We start from the raw sequence: 7,193 nt of genomic DNA on the forward strand, positions 1-7,193 counted from the left end.
GGCTCAAATTTTGGGTTGCCCGTAAATGGCATGAATGAAATTCTTATCATACCAGTCAGAACTGACATGAAAGGCACTTGAGACAGCTTTTTGTTGAGGTCAACGTTTTTCATAGATATTGTTAGGAAATTTTGCACTCACCATTCCATGGCGGCTCTTTATGAGCCATAGTTAGCAACATTGGCCAAATTCAATTAACAATTTGAGTCTTATGTCAGTATGCCAAATGTAAACCGATGACTTTCTGAAGATCATCAAATCTGTGGCTTTTTGGTAGCCGGACGAAATGCTTCAATTTTTTTCGAATTCAAAATCTTGGTTTAAATTGGTCTCAAAAACAACTTTCAATCTCATAACTTGGCTTGGAAAAATAGATTGGCCAACAAAATGCAAAATGTGGTGGAGTCAAATCCTGCACTTCAAGCATCCATACAGAAAGTGGAAGTAATAACCTTGAAGTGTTTAAGATCGCCAACTTTCAATTAATCGACTTCCCCTGGACAGTGAAATAACAGTGAAATAACATATATGTACGGTAAGTTAAGAAGACTACAAATTAAATGTAATGGAGAAATTAAGTGAATAGTTCCAAATCACGCAACCTTCGTTTGAACATGTTAGGTCAAGAGGTTCAGGGTTATAAAAGCATTCCATGTCTCATAAATAATCCCCATTACAGGAGTGATACCCTAGCCATTATGGTTGTTACAGTTTTCCTTGGAGCCGCAACTGAAATGGTGGTGAAAGTTAATCTCGACCAATCGTATTGCACATGAAAAATCTGAACTTGTCTCATCAATAAAGAAATGCATGACCAATCCCAAGAATTAAAATGATTAGGATCGATTTATAACATGCTTCTTTGACTTGGAACGATACCTGAGTTTTTGAAAAAAAATTCCACCTATCTTGAGGAGCTCAAAAAGTTGGTAGTGAACAATCGGGCAAGGAACAAACAATTAAAACACTTGACAATTGAAACAATTGCTGGACTACAACCGGATATTCATTAAAGGTTTGGATGTTCTATGTTTGATAATGTGCTTCAAATTGTAGTCGAAGTATTGTGTAAAAATCGATTCTACTGCAACTTGTAACTGTTTTTGTAATTTGTACAACTGTGTTGTAATTTTGCAACTGCAAAATGTAAAATATCTTGACCCAACTTGGTTGGCTGGCTCTCCATACTACCTTTGGAAAGTTCACAAAAAAGGTATTTCTAAGGCAAGAACTTTTAGATGAGAATATTTTGAAACAGTTGCCGACAGCCCAATAATCGGAATTAATTGTTCTTGATGGTGGTCTTTTTGATTCAGTTTCTGGTACCATTTGCCAGAAGCATGTGCGAACATGAAATCGGGATTCCGAAAAATTCTCAGCCAAGTCTGAATAGAGCACTACAAAGGCGTCAGTCGTCGTAAAGTATGTATGAAGACGAATTACCTTTTCGGGTATGTTCTGGTGGTATTTATTTATGATCTTGGGTTTCGTTGTTGCGGCTATTTATGAGAGAAAGCTGCGTAGTTAGCCTGGAGCGCTCTGAAACAAAATTCCGGCACGAACCCTTTTTACGTCCACAACCTTTTGCACAGGTTTGTTCTTTCGTTCGTTCGTTCGTTCGTCCGTCCGTCGGTTCATTGGATTTAAAGAGCAGCATAACAACATACCAGAGAAAGTGGAAAGAAAGACTATTTGCTTTCAATATGAATGAGTGTAGCTCAAAAGATTCAGCGAAGAATCCGTCTCCTAATGTCGACTGTATCTGTCCAATTTTTCTTTCCGTTAATAGGACAGAGAGCAGAGATTACTTCACTAAAAAGACATGCAAACTATTTCTCTCGGAATTTCGATGTCTAGGAAATGATGTTCCCATGAATTTGGAAGGCTCTTAGAGGCTCATAAACTTCCTTCAATGACCTTCTAATTGAGGGTTACTTACCTACCAACAAGCAGATAATCAGCTCGAATGGTCTAGATTTCCTAGTCTAAGAGATATTAGCTTGTAATTATCCTTTTTCACCCTCATAATGAACCATTCTAGTCAGTCAGTCATTCTATATGACAGCCAGCCATGCCAGCAAGCATAAACCAAGCAGCGAGTGAATGCGTAAGTTTAATCACCAACTAGCCCGCCAAGCTCTCGTACTTTGATCATATTTCAAAAAACTAATTTCAAGGGTCAATAAAATCATCGCCCTTTTTTATTTTTCTGAAGCGGGCTTGTACGTAGTTCACAATCAAGCTTAAATGTTTACAAAGTGAAGAATAGGAGTCCTTCCTGTCCTGTACTTTGCGTCCCTTGATGTTCCACGGCGATGCCATAAAATACCCCCTAAATGGCACCTGTGTTCCAACTTTAGGAGCAAGCAAGAGAGAAGAGGTTGGAGCCCCTCTCATGATTCTCTCATTACACGGACCATATTAATGGTGGTCACGGAACTGTGACGATTTGTTTCCTTAACCTTGAAGCGGGTATTGGCAAAGAAAAAAGCAAGAGAGACGGGCACATGTATGAATTTCTGGTCCTCAACTCAATTAATCAACGGAAGTGACTCAGTTTCTATTGTGCGGAGTGCACCCTGCCGAAAATGCAATTGGCGTCCGAGTCGTATTTGGATCAAGAGATCAAGGGAAATGATTCTAAGAATACGTACGTAGTAGTGCTCTCGTCTGATGTGGGTGTCTCAGCAAGGACGTTTTCAAGCTTCAGATCAGAAGCAACTCGAGAGTAGTAGAAATTTATGGCAGTGATTTAAATATCAAGTTGGATTGGCCTTGCCTTGATTTTTATAGGAAAGGTTACGTTTTGTGTGTGGGTAGCACATCCTTTCACATTTTTCCTTATCCTTCCCTCTTGTTCCTTAGCAGTCTGCCTGTGTAAATACGCCATCTTACTCATTGCGTGGGCGTCTAAGATGTCTATCAAGTCAGGTCGTTCGTGGTTGGTTTTGGGTGAAAATGACAGAATTGTCAACTCTCTAGTTAAATTTGCTCAGTTTCAGGCCAGACAGGAATTTGGAATCCGAATTTATACGGAGACATGCGCCTTGTGTCTCGAAAAGAGAAATTACGGTTCGTTGAAATGGTTTGTAAAACGAACGAGTAAGTCTTAGAATTGGATTTAATTACTGGAAACTGAATCGAAACGAGTCAAATGACGACAGTCATCATATGGACATTGCAGATTCAGCGTCAAGAAGTCCATAAATTACTGTAGATGTGTCGTCAAGCAAGAGAAGAAGCCAAAGAGAAATTGGGTTCAATTTGCATCTTTTCATTTGAAATGGTATAAGTAGTAGGTAGCATTATCCGAGTCAAGATCAACCCATTCCTCATTCCTGAGTGGCCTCTACCCATGAATGACCTTGGTTATGCAGGATATGTGTTCAACATAATTCACTGCCAGTCATGACTTCAAACCTTTTGCATCTCATCCAAAGCTCACATCGCCATCCGTCGAAAAACCTTCGCTCTCCGCTCCATCATCATATCCATCCAGCAACTCTTTCCTTTTCGTTCACGACTGAATCGACGACGATCTGGCTTTGACCCTGTTCGACAGTTTCTTTTTTAATTTTCATCCTTCTATCCATCCATACATAGACTCGCCTGAAACAACCTCGACAACGATCCCATAGCGATAGATCCTCCTCGAGGACCGGGATGCTTGGTCATTGCCGAACTCTTTGGAGCAGAATACTTGCGCCAATTAACAGAAACGAATTTCCCGTGCTCGCATTTCCCCCTCTGCCAACTCGGTGGTTAACCCTCTATCGTAGTCAGTCAGTCAGGCAGTCAGTCAGGCAGGCAGTCAGGGGTTTGGGGACTCAATCACCGGCTAAGGAAGAGAGGGGGCAAGCATGGAACTTGGAAGGAGTGACCACTGTTTTGATTGTGCGGAAAATAGACAGGCCAGGAGCCTCTCCACAGATTGAGAGGGAAACCTTTTGCCAGGCCAAATTGGACGCTCTAGAATGGAGGACGCCGGATGATGCGCAGTGCGCACTTTCTGCACCGACAGCACCACCGCTCGTCGGTAGTCAGTCGTCAGCTCATAACTGTAATGCATTGGATTCTATACGCTCAAGAATCTGTTTCGCGCCCGGCGATGAAGGGAAGGAAGTTAGTTAGTTGTGCGGGTGTTGAGCTCGCTCAATGGAATGCTTCAGTCGGAAGTTAGCTCTTACCAGGTGCAGATGACAGAAACGTGGCTCTTGATTTGATAGGGAGGTAGTTCCAGGGCAGTATTTGAAGACATCTATTTCGGTCTATCATGGCCCTCAATAATCGTGGGGACCTTCGTCGGGCCGTGTCCCACATTGAGTATGAGAGTGCGCCACGCCAACCCAAAGGCTCTGAAGTGCAAACAATTTTGGCCGGTGCCATTCAATCGGTGACCCACGATCATTCAGACTTCGAGTCCCTGAGCTCGTCCCAATGGTATCATTCGCAGGGCGGGGGAAGCGGGTCTTCCTCCCTCTCATGCCTGTCCCTTCCAGTTCGTTCCAAGATCCCACTGCCCGTGCAAAAGGGTCTGGAACCTTCAGTGAAGGGTCATAAGAAGTTGATGCGGGAGGCTTCTTCACCGTGTTTGCTTTCGTCAAATACGCTCAAGAAGAAGACCCCGCCCCCCATACCTCCCAAGCCACGCCTATTGGCCAAGAAAGTGAAACCAGTGCTGCAGCGAGAGACGTCCCTGCCTCCAAATCTCGAGACCCCCTCTCCTCGTCGGGGTTCGTTCGATTGGAGACCTCCACGGCCGAATCGCGAGCGATCGTTTGATTCTTTGGCCTCGGTTCCCGCCACACCCACACAAACATTGGTGGGAAAAGGCAGTTCCAGAATACCCATTTGGAGAGGAAGCCAGGAATCCTTGAACAACAAACGTTGGGAATCTTGCTCGAACATTGAGGTGCGTCTTTTTCCTTTTGTCTTTCTTTATCGCTTATTTTTTCCCTTCCTCTCGTGTTTCTTGAGCCAGCTCTCAGTTTTTGAAGCAGAGGCCACGTAGCTTGTCTTTCCATTCCTCACTCCAAGCACAATTTTTCTCCTACGATATTTGCTTATCTGATTTCGAAGCTGAAATTGCGGGAAACTCAGGCATATGCATTAAACGTGTTCGCACTTTCAGCAACCTTAATCGACCTGAGTGTTTTATGGCTTGGCTGAGCAACAAATGCCAAGGGACTGGTGAACTGTGGTACTTCAAGTGCTTCTCAGAATGTGCGAGTTCATTCCTCTCAATCTATTCTCGGGTCATTCATACGATCTAATGAAACCCATTCAGAGCAGCAGTACTACCAAATGCGAGATAAGCATCTTATTAGGAGGCTTTCCTCCTAAATGGTAGGTTTATTATAAGCTAATGGTAGCCCAAGGAAATTCGCCACAAGAGCACTCCTCTAAGGCCAAGTGGTGCACAAAATGATCATCAATTTGCACCTCGTGCAAGCTGACGAGAATCGTCGAGGACATACGTCTTTTTTTAACGACATTCACTGGAAGCCTGTGAAGGAACTTATTATTTTGGATTCACAAAGAGCAGCAGAAAAAAACTGCTTCCATCACTTGGAGCTCACGAACTTCAGGAGAAATTACATACCCGAAAATTGATCTTGGCTCCAACTTTGGTCCATGAGGAGGGTAATGAAGCTCAATAGCATACGATTTGCACCGCCATGCCAGTTGGTGTGCCAAATGAGAATCGTTGCATTCTCGGTGGGTTAGGTGCATTCGCAAAAGGCAGCAGGCTCAATTTGACGAAACGCCCAAGTCCAAAAAAAAGAAGGCTACCGTCATGACGAGAAAAAAAGGAAACCGATTTCTCGCCCAATTCATGATTGCCATTCGCCACTCTATAACACGGGTAATTCATACCACTTACGACAGGGATAGTATCAATCATATCATGTTCAAAATTAATTCATACTTGCCCAAAGCAAGCCCTAGCAAGCTCCTTGATGTGATCCCTGGGCCTGTTTGATATCCTTTCGAAGTCATCAATAACAAGCACACGGTACAGGTAGATCCCGAAATTGAGTTTGAGTTTGCAACAAATTGAATCGACCGAAACAACGGCTGTACCGTACATCCGCCACAGGTAGATCCCGAAATTGAGTTTGAGTTTGCAACAAATTGAATCGACCGAAACAACGGACATGAAGAGATTTGTGTTAGTTCTCCGTGAATTGCCTCAGGGTGATTGAGCACTGCTAGGAGTGACTCCATCCAAGCAAAAAAAAAGAGTTAGTGGATTGGAGACTTCAATGGGAAATCACGTCGGGCTAACAACTCAATGAAAAAGAGAGAAGAAACGACCCTGGGCAAGAAGTCAAGTCTATCATGTTGATGTAACAATTGATTGGTTGGTTCACTCAATGCCGATGTCAATCCCCTCCTATCTTGGCGATTGTCTCAATCTAGCTGAGCAGGGTGGGTACAAGAAGGCTGGACAAGGGGCGGATGGATATGGGCGGGGGTGGGCCGTCGACAGATGGAAGTTGTCACCAAATCTGAAATTTCACTCATCAATCCTCGTTCCTCGATAGACATGACAGACATCCAGTTGTAAACGTCTTCGTTTTCCAACGACACTTCATTTTGTATTTGTTGTTCGATTTTTCTTTCGAAAGTGAAAAAGCTTTTCTCCCTTAGGCAAACGAAGCGTCTTTAATCACCTCCTCCCATCATACCTGGGGCCCTTTAAATAGATGGGCCTTCTCAATTCCCTCGGTTTCGAAGATGTGTTGTGTACTGCATGTCTGAAGGAGTTGGGTGGTGTTTGGGTTGGTAATGGTGCGATGGCTGAATTGACCGCTCGTTCCGTTGTCGTTTTGGCCTGCATCCTCATCATCTTTTGATCCTGGCGTATGCATCATCCTCTTTGCTTACTTTCCAGCAGTCCCTAATGCATAAAGTGGCAAAGCCAGTCAGTCAATCCGCTAGCGAACTGTGGTACTATCGTAGTCGCATGGACAACGGGGACTACTACTACTACTACTACTACTACTACTACTAGCGCTAGGACGACGACGACTGCTACCACTGAATAGGTTGTCCGAGATGTCTTAGATCCTGCCTACAAACTGCTTCAGTGCAAGCAAAAGTGCGAGCAGCTCTTTCTCAAGAATACGAATAAGAGAAGGAGAGAGGGAGAGAGAGAGAGAGAGAAAGTTTTCATTCTTGTGGCATTT

The sequence above is a fragment of the Tigriopus californicus genome, chromosome 5, assembly GCF_007210705.1.
Source record: "Tigriopus californicus strain San Diego chromosome 5, Tcal_SD_v2.1, whole genome shotgun sequence".
Classification (NCBI taxonomy): Eukaryota; Metazoa; Arthropoda; class Copepoda; order Harpacticoida; family Harpacticidae; genus Tigriopus; species Tigriopus californicus.